The 10,331-nt window shown below is 41.3% G+C and overlaps 1 pseudogene; it reads left to right on the top strand.

The window, feature by feature from the left end:
* Positions 1-9,549: 9,549 nt before the first annotated feature.
* LOC147462064 (uncharacterized) lies at positions 9,550-10,114 on the top strand (annotated as a pseudogene).
* The last annotated feature ends 217 nt before the right edge of the window (positions 10,115-10,331 follow it).

Below are 10,331 nucleotides of genomic sequence, written 5' to 3'. Positions count from 1 at the left end.
CTACCAAAGTAGAAGCAAAGATAGCATAAAGACAATCTAGATGAAGATCAAGACAATAAGCACAACGACGTGCAAAGACCGAAAGGGGGGAACATTGGGAGGCAAACTAGACTGGTTCCTTCAAGTCGACCCCTTCATTTTGGAGCCCCAAATTTTGATATCCATTATTTTTTGAAAATCTTTTGTAATATTATGAGAGTGATCCGATGAATTTGTATAGCTACAATGCTCCAAATGCAATGAAACTTGCTACGTGCAGAATATCCTCATCAACCTTATTTCTAACACTTGGGCAAAATTGCACCAAAGATAAACAACATGTTTTGGGCAAGTTGTTTTGACCTCTAAAGCACTCAATAGTTAGCTTAGGATGTCCTCTATCTATTCCTATGGTCAAAAATCAATTTGGATGTGTATATGGTGCATAAGGAGCAAAAATAGCTCGTAGACGGACACAACTAAAACCACAACTTCATCGCAAGAAACTTACGTAGAAAGAGAGAGATTTCACTTAGGAGCATGTTGGTATTCTTGGATATGCAATGCAACACCACACGAGGGAGACACGACAAAAAGAAACAAGAGAGAGTTCACAAAACTATATTGTAGCGTACGCTCACCTTCATTATCCAAAACCTAGGTCCAAAGTTACAAAAAATGGCTTTTATACCTTAGCCAAGGTTTAAAATGTGCGATGTCCGGGCGCCCAAGACCTTTGAGGCTCCACAACTTACTATATTTGTAGCCTAGGCACACTTACTGACCTATTCTTTATAGCTTGGAACTTTCATTGAGCCAGTAACACATTATAAATATTACAATGGTTTGAAATAAATCATGAATTTTCAATACATGGCCATTTTGGGAAATTGTAAAAATTGTGTGACCCAATATTCACTGCTTCTTCGTATTCATCTTCAATGTGCTTCTTGAGGCTTGGGCCTTTAATAGCTGTTGTTAATTGATGTTGGCTCAGTTAACAGTGCAAAGGCACCTACCTGTCCCATTGCTGCCGATAGAATAGTTGATTGGATAGTAAGTGAAGTATTTTGAGACTCTTCTGACACCATTTAGCTTGATGAGGTCGAGGCTATGCTATATGGCCACCGATTGCAACTTCATGTATGTGTTTTAGCGTCATGAGTGACCCAAGGAACCGGTGTTAGCTTTTGAGTTGCAGATGTCTGTGAGCACGAATGCAGGTATGGGTACGCTAAAGAGAGAATAAGAACGAGAATGTGTATGCCGTCATGCCTAGTATTTGAGGCATGTATTCCACGCTAGATTGTGTGTGCATGTGTGTGTCTGTGAGTGTGTGTGTGTGTGTGTGTGTGTGTGTGTGTGTGTGTGTGTGTGTGTGTGTGTGTGTGTGTGTGTGTGTGTGTGTGTGTGTGTGTGTGTGTGTGTGTGCGTGTGTGTGTGTGTGTGGGTACTAGGTGTGTGAGATTTTTTAGAAAAAACATTTTTCCACCAGTTTTTCTAAGTCCAGTAGGACTGTCTTCTCCAGTCGGAGAGAAATGACAAGGTCAGTTAGGCAGCTAAGTAAAGTTGATAAAGCGAGATATGGGTTTTTGGGAAAGTTAGGTATGTGATTAATCTCTTTAGCCATGATTTTTTGAACTGTGGTATTTTCAATGATGCTAAGATCACAAGTGCAGACATGCATACCAAACATATCAAACACTTTGCAAAATGTGAAAAATTTGTTACAAAACACATTCAGGAATGGAGTTGTGTCGAAGAAAATCATTACAGTAGACCAAATTTTTAATAGGTTGTTGATACTTCCAGCCAATAAGTACATTATCAAGTAATTTGTGGTTTCCAAAAAGTTAGTCAAAACACTCATAAAAAAGTGTCTTAGGGTGTATCCAATCGAGAAGCTCATCCTGAAAAAAGACAGTGTTCATAAATATAATCTTTGCATGGAGTTTTTTTTATGAGATACTTCCTTCCACATGGGCTCACAACAACCTGCATATTCATCAATGATTATAAGTCAAGAAGGTGCCTGATTGGGGTGTTTTTGCCTCTTCCTCTAGTGTAGCTACAAGATTTCCCTCGATTAAAATTAGAGGAAGAGCTAGGTGTCAAAAATGAAGTAAATGAGTTGGCGGTAGCAAGAGAATTAGGTATTTTTAATGAGGGGGAGTCATCATCTTCAATACAAGGCTTGAGTAGGCCAGTGATAATCTTCACTCCTGTAGTTGGCATAAGTGGTTAGATAAATCCCAGGTTCATCAGACTTTAGTTCCTTCAGGATATCCAGCATTAGCCCACAAAAGATGTTGAAAGCAATTTGAGCAATCTCTATTTGTTTAGCTTGGCCTCCTAACCAAGAACAAATAAGGGAGAGATGAAAGTCCATCGGTTTTTCGAGGAAGAGTAGGTTCAGATGGTTGAGGATAAACCAAATAGCATGATCAAACCATATGATGTTGGATTTGCAAGAAGCTTTAGGGTCAAGAAATTTGCAAGCACATTTAACATAGGGTCAAAAAACATTCCAAATGGATTCTGTGTAGAAATCTGGATTACTTTTGGCAAACTCCATGTTCCCCTTTGTACGAATGTAGAGGCTTGTATTGGAAGGGCATTTGGAATAGTCGATAAGGTTGAGGTTGAAGGGGGCTTTGATGAGTTCCCCTTTGTGTAATAACTATCCTATTTTCAAAAATTTTGGTCTACAATCCTCAACAGTAGAGGCAGGAATATTAGCTAGGTACACCCAGGTTTCACTAAGAATTGGTGCTAGAAAAGCTTTGTTAGAGGTAGGACCCAGATCTGATGGTCCACCCCAAAAGATTCAATTTCAATTTGTCTAACAGGTAGGAAAGGGAAAACCTTGGATATTATTGGTACCATGTCTAAAAGGTTAGAGTCACTAAGAGAGCAAAGATTAATCTAAAATTCCTTGACAGCTTCAAGAGCCGCACTATCTCTACAAAAGATACCACTTGTCTGAGGGATAGTTGGAGCAGCCGGGGTGCTGATAAAAGAAGGGTTGAGGCCGCATAATTTTTTCAAAAAGTTAAATAATTCAGCCCTTGAAGAGGAGAAAAGGAAAAGCTCTTGCTGATATTGTACAGAGAGTGTAGGTAGCTGGGCTATGTACTGGGAGATCAAATTAACACCGTCTTTGGAGTCCTTGTCCAAGGTAGCTAGAATCTTGACCCAATCACTAAAAGATAACATATCCAAGATAGACAGCTTTTTGTCTGTAGTAAGATTCAAATCATATAATAATTGATACGCATCTAAACTACCAATATATCTGAGGACAAGAGATGTTGCCATAGAGAGGGGTTCAAAAGATAGTTCCAGGCCTTGCGAAAGAGCAAGGGTCTGCAATATAAAAAAATATTAGTAAGGCTATGATTTCTTGTGGTAGTAAATGTCATAAAATATAATATCTAACTTTACCAAATGATTTTCTCATATTAAACTGATCACTTAATATGGGAAGATAAAAGGGAACAAGAGCTGGTATATATGTGCTTCTAGACCTATGTCAACAGGGGACCAAAAGGAGAAATGGTTGCATCTCAATAGGGGTCCAAAAGGAGACGGTCCACTAAAGAGCAATGTGCAATAAGTGCTTCTAGATTTACCTTAGCAAGGGACCAAGAGGAGAGATGGTTACATCTCAAAAGGGGTCCAAACGGAGGCAGTCTATCAAAGAGCAACGTGCATCTAATGGAGCTTAAAAGACCTTAGGGTTAGCTTCATTAAAGACCTCCAAAAGTTAGTTTTAAAAAGTCCTTTGACCTTACGCAAGCTAGGGCTAACCTTGAGGTGGTAATCATACCCAAGCATGAGGTGCTAAGATGCTTAAAATGGTTGTGGGAACCTTGTCCAAAGCTTGAGGTGATTTTTACGCTTAAATGACTAAGGTTTTTGAAATGTTAAATTCAAAGATAAATTCTCTAGAGGCATGAATGTCCATGCTTGATTGACTAAGGCTTGAAGTATTCAATTTAAAACAAATGACTTAAGAAGTATAAAAAACACATGCTTGCTTGATTGACTTAGTATTTCAAGTATTCAATTCAACCAAATGACTTAATAAGCATAAAAGACACATGTTCAAATGATCCTTCACATGTGGCCCTCACGATGTGCTTGAATGCTATTGGTTAGGTTTTAAAGGGGTCCAATGGGAATTTAGATATAAAAACATAAATAATTAAGTTCTTTATCTCAAAGAGGAAAAAGGGGACACATGTCCAAATGAAATAATAAAATAATGAGAGAGAGAGAGAGAGAGAGAGAGAGGTGTGGACCAAGCATGAGAGGGGGGTATACTCTCCCAAACACACACACACACACATTCTCTAATTGTGTGGAGTGCAAAATGCAAGAGCTTCATCTTCTTCTCCAAGCTTGTGGAGAAGTGGAGAGCCTACACCAATACTCTTGGATATGGAATGCAAATCCAACCAAGAGCCGTGCTTCAATGCTTAAGCTTTCCATATTCTTCATCTTCATTACTATGTTATTATGCTATGCTAAGCAAGAAGAGTGATGATAAGTGAGAAAGTTTCTTCTTCCTCTTCCCTACCCTCATTCCCCGCTAGCTCTCTCCACCTTCGAAGGTGTTTGAGGCCTTGGGACTGAGGCTTGGGATAGTGCAACAACAACAAGGCCAAGGAGAAAGGATCTTACAAAGGTAAAAAAATAAGCTCTCTGCCAAAGAATTAGAGGCCTTTCATAAAGACCATAAATGCTTTAAGTGTGGGGAGCAAGGACATGGTTATCGTTCTTGCCCCAAAAGAAATGTTTGCAATGACACTCCTAGAGCTTCCATGGTTGAAGCTCCAAAAGAGGATACTCATTGCAAAGGCTCATTCCTCTCCTATGCTTGGGGAAAAGTAAGGGAGCATGATGCCTTCATCTTGTTTGACCCTAGCTCTACTCACAACTTCATATCAACGGAGTTGGACACCAAGTTGGGCATTCAAGCTTTTGAGATGGGAGATATTGTAATTGCTAACACAACTTTCAAGGGATAGCAAGCCTCCGTTACTCCCTTGATTGGGAAGTTGAGGCTTCATGTCCAAAGCTACGTCTACAAAGAAGACTTTTTTTCTATCTCTCCTCTCCAGCATGAGGATGTTATCCTAGGGCGAGGAATCCCAATCCTCGAGCGAGTACTTCCGAGCAGACAAGAAACCAAGCGAGCATAAGCAATGAGAAATATTAGATAAAGATCTCAATAGTTACTCTATAGAGCATAGTGTAGCAAAGTAACCATATTGCATCTCAAATAGTCTCAAACAAAAGAGCCATACTCTTCCTTTAATGTGTTCATACAGACATTGATACACAGTCATATCCTTGCTTTTGAACCATCTTGCTGAGCATATTCCAAAACTCTATTTGTGCAAACTTATTCTCGATGGTAAATTCACATGTTGCAATTGTCATAAATTCGTGCACAAATAGATCAAAAGATGGTAACTCAAATGCCACATGTCCATCATAATGCATAGGTAGCTCTTGAATTTGAATGATATCCTTTGCTTGCTTGAGTGCCATGTGTAGGCTGCTTTGTGAAGGCATTGCATGTAGTATACCAACTATCATGAGGGACCATCGAACTATTACTAGTGTGTCCTTCATTCCAATGCCTTGGGTGCTTTCAATAGCAATGCGAGCCTTCTAGAATTGACATTAGCCATGATTGAGAAGGAAGATTTGTTCACCACTAGCAAGTTCAGTAGCCTTTATCTTCACCTGCTCTCCCATTAGAGTTAATGGATGCAAATTGAATGCATTAGTTATTTCATAATGTTGTATCACAAAAAGCGATAGAAAGTGCATAGATGCTATCATCAAACATAAGAACAATCTTGTGGCACATTTTCGCCCATAAATGGTTATGTGCCTACCCATGGTTGACTGCAACATGAGGAATTTCAAACTCCAAGTAAACGTTTTTGAGCAATCTCAAAAAAGAGAAAAACCCCACAAGATACATAGAACTTAAATCATAATAGAAACATTTAGTATCAAATTACATATTACAATCTACCTATCATTGTCTCTAAACGTCTAGAGCATTCCTTATGGATACTTTAATCATCCACCCTTATATTAACTCCTTGATTATCCAAGCTTATGCTCCCCCCTTTGAATCACAGCTTGTGGTCATCAATATTAAAGCCATGGTAAATGCTTGGAAAAGTAAATGAGTGTGTGTGTGTGTGTGTGTGTGTGTGCGCGCACGCGCGCGCGTGTGCAATGTTGTGGAGGGGAGAGAGGGTTTCTTATTACATAATATTATGGCAAGTGCTTCTGAGGAAGTTACAGAAGAAGTAGATTTGGTAGATCATATTGGTAGGTTGGAGCCAATATGAACAATGTGTATTTGCAATATTTGGTGCTAGATTGTACCTTATTGAAATTGGAGATATTTGTTTTTGGGTGAGTGACTCCATTTTGTCTAGCTCGCAAAAAAAAACTTTCATCGTATAATCATGACACTTGAGAAACGAAGAGGAAAAGGAAAATATCCTTCACATCACATACTTGAAGAGAATAGTTTTCATCCACTACGAACTCTTTTATAGTTTTCACGGTGAGTTGCAAAAGAGGAGGCCCGAATCACGAGGACTTTGTAGCCAAGGGTGGGAGAGGTGATGAAGATCATAAGGTACTGTCGACATGAACGATCATCACCACTTGCATGCAACAGCTTGGCAATCACCTCTTATGCAATGCCTTCGCAATCACCTCGGCCCCATCTTTCGGCGAGAACAAAAATGAAGAATTTGTGTGTGTGTGTGTGTGTGTGTGTGTGAGAGAGAGAGAGAGAGAGAGAGAGAGAGAGATGTATGTGTGTGTGTGTGTGTGTGTGTGTGTGTGTGTGTGTGTGTGAGAGAGAGAGAGAGAGAGAATGAGGTTCATCCTCCACAGTTGCGGGATCACAATCGAGGAATATTTTCTCAAAGACTAGCCTTTCTGGTCGCACGTCAAAAATGACTTTGATGCGCCGATGCCTTTGTTCAGCAATCCCTACCTCCACCTTCTTCTAGAGTTCCACAAAAGTGGGCCTGACTCCGCCACTGGGTAACAAGCTCTACATGGAAGGGGTGCGCATGCTCTCAACCAATCTAGCCAATTACTCTCTCTCTCTCTCTCTCTCTCTCTCTCTCTCTCTCTCTCCTCCTCCTCCTCTTAGACTCAACACTGCCTCTTTAAGTCACTCACAGTGCTTGAAAAAAACCTAGGTTTAGTGTAGCCCCACCTACAAATTTTGAGATTTACCTCTAAATTTTATAGTTGAAGGTGAGAAAACCTCCAAAATTTGAAGAAAATTAGTGTAAATTGGTCTAAAAACCTTCAGATTTAGTCAGTTTAGCTCTATTGTTTCTAACATGTACATGTGACAAGTTTTTGGAAAAAAGTTTTTCTCGAGCACTGGTCACTCACTCTCAGTGGCCGAGTTTAGTGAATTTTCAGTGTCGTGTCTCTTGTTCACTTGCAGGGCTTCTCTCTGTCACGCACTCTCAGAGTCTCAAAAGCAAGTCAGACTCTCGCTCTCTCTTTCTCTCTCTCTCTCTCTCTTTTTTTTTCTTGGAAAAAAATTTAAAAAGACATTTCCAAAACATTAGGTACAATCCCGTCCAAAAGACTCAACGTCCATGTTATTGATAGCTTCAACCACGCTGGCAATTCTTGTAGCATGCATCTTCTTAAGAGTTCTATGATAGAACTCAAAATTCATGAGCCTTCTTTCTCTCCTGGCTTAATATGCACTAATTAGACACCTCTTCACTTCCTATAACAACAGGAACATTGGTATGCTGATTCTGGTTCTGCATATCCTCCGTGCGTCTAAACCTATGTGGTGGCTCCCGTACCCTTCTTGTTGTGCGGGATCTCACTGCACGGACAATGTGAGAGTGAATGGCGCATGAAATGCAGTATTGCATTTTGGCGTAAAGCTTGGGAAGTGTGTACCCATCATAAACGCAAGCATCATGCACATCTCGCTCAACAGCTTGTTCAACAATGTTCCTTACAAGAAACCGCTTGACAGCCTTGTCTTTGGGCACACATCACCCACAGTTGTAGCACCTGATGCGGTTCATGCGTGTCACCTCTTCCATGCTTTTTACATCCACCGTTGTGGTGCTTGACCATCATGACTGTTTATGCAGCAACTGCTTCTGCTTCCTCTTCATCGTGGAGGTCTCTCTCTCTCTCTCTCTCTCTCTCTCTCTCTCTTAAAAAAAGGGAAAATTACCAATACCCCTCTAATTTGTGGAAAAATCCAAAGTACCGCTCAAATTTCAAAAATTCCCAAAATATCCCCAATATTTTGTCATAAATTCCCTTAATGCCCTTCAAATTTTCCAAAATTCCAAAATATCCTTGGTCGTGAGATTAAATTTCTCCAAAGATAATTTTTTTTGTAGCTTTTCATAAGAAGACTGATTGTCTATCAATAAATTAAGATGCTCAAGCTAGAAGTTGAGTTGGTTATGTAGGCTTTGGAGATAAATCGTAGACACAATCAACTATTTTTGCGAGGTACTTTGTAACAAATTACATGCTAAGCACTCAAAACAGATCTGAATTGTCAAAAAAGAAAAAAAAATCAAGAAATCTTGAACAATCCTACTAAAATAGATACAAGGGTATTTTGGGAATTTCCACAAATTGGAGGGTATTTTGGTAATTTTCCCAAAAAAAAACTCAACTCTCTTAAAGAGCGCGCAAAGAGAGAGAGAGAGAGAGAGAGAGAGAGAGAGAGAGAGAGAGAGAGAGAGCACACGCGGGACAAGGGGCACTCACGAGCAGCCATGGTGAAGCTGTGTCGCAAGCAGCCAGAGATCGCAGTTGCCATGAAACATAAGACAATATAAAGATAGAAGCGCACCACCCTCTACCCTCTGCAGGAGCATCAGTGAGCAGTGCAATTATGGCTCCTTCCAACGGCGCCACGTCATTTGTGGAGGTCTGCCCCCATTGATGTCCCCTTTCCCTTCTTGGCCTACCAGTGTTGTTAGGCGGGCCTGTGATCTCTCCCTCCCAATTCGACGTCTATTGAGCACGATATATGAGCTTCGGTGTCAATCAGCATCATATACGAGAGCTTTGGCATTCCGATATGCATCTCCACGTAGTACTTCTTGTCATTCAAGCTCATTTGGTCCTGCGTATTAATCAACTCACCGAATGTCGTCGTCGTACTTGCATTAGTAGTCAGCAGGATTTTTGGTAATCTGAAAGGAGGTGATAATTTGTTGCACCGGCATAATATAAAGTGGTCCATTGTTTAATTGCCTGCCAAGGGCTCATTATCGGAGCCGAACACGTCTCGCAGGGTCGTTTGCAAGCAAAAGAGAAGAAGAAGTAGAGCTCGGTGCGATTGTAAGCAGAAATAGTAGCTACAATATTATATTCACGGTGGCCAAGGAAGCTTGCAAGTGGTCATGGGAGGAGAGGCAGGAGCAGCTACGGAGGGGGAGGGTGGACGTGGAGGGCAGAAGGTATGGCCTGCAGCGGCGCAAGGCCGCCTATCGAGATCATATTGAGGGCATGAGCGACATCACAGCCCGCATAAGCGGGCTTCAGCTAGTAGGCGAGCTTGAGCAGGAGGAGGAGGAGGAGCGGGAGGAGGCGGTAGGGGCCCCGGAGGAATGCTGCCTGCGGGCCGCCGTCTGGCAGCTGCGCCAGGAGCTACAGAACGTACGCTCCCATCTGGCGGCGCTGGAGGCGGAGAGGAGCCACCCAACCTTCTACAAGCTCGTAATATGCTTCAAAATATGCTTACACTTCAAGCATCTGGTGGTACTGCAGCTACTGGTGATGAGTTGGACCTAGGACTGGCACTCACCCTGCCAAGCATAGTTAATGATCCCCTCCCGCCAGCTATCATTAATAATTATAGTCGCCTGCTGCAATATCAGGTCAACGACCTTATTGATGGTATGGACCGCCGCCTCACCCTCTTGCAAGCTACTGTATCGCCTCTAGACCTCCGCTTGACACTGGCTCCCCCCGGAGACTCCAAGCCTTCTCTGCCCAACTGAGATTCAAGGAGACATTCTATCTTCACCTTCAACTTTGTGCATGCCGACTTTTTATGGTTTGTGTTTCTTAATTACGTACTTCACTAATGTCACTCGTCATAATTCAAGTACTTAGTTGAGCCATTTTTCTACTCTTTTGAGGCATGCCAATACATAATCTTGTATTCACACTTACACCGTAATCACATCCAACAATACGAAATGAGACCCTAATCGTGTATGGCTGCTAGAGAGAAATAGAGCAATAGCAATGACAATGAGGCCCACACCATCATTGAGTCACACACA

This window comes from Adiantum capillus-veneris, chromosome 3, assembly GCF_014529385.1.
Source record: "Adiantum capillus-veneris isolate H3 chromosome 3, ASM1452938v2, whole genome shotgun sequence".
NCBI classification, from domain to species: Eukaryota; Viridiplantae; Streptophyta; class Polypodiopsida; order Polypodiales; family Pteridaceae; genus Adiantum; species Adiantum capillus-veneris.
Note: the sequence above shows the minus strand (reverse complement) of the source record. Positions and strands in the feature narration are given on the sequence as shown.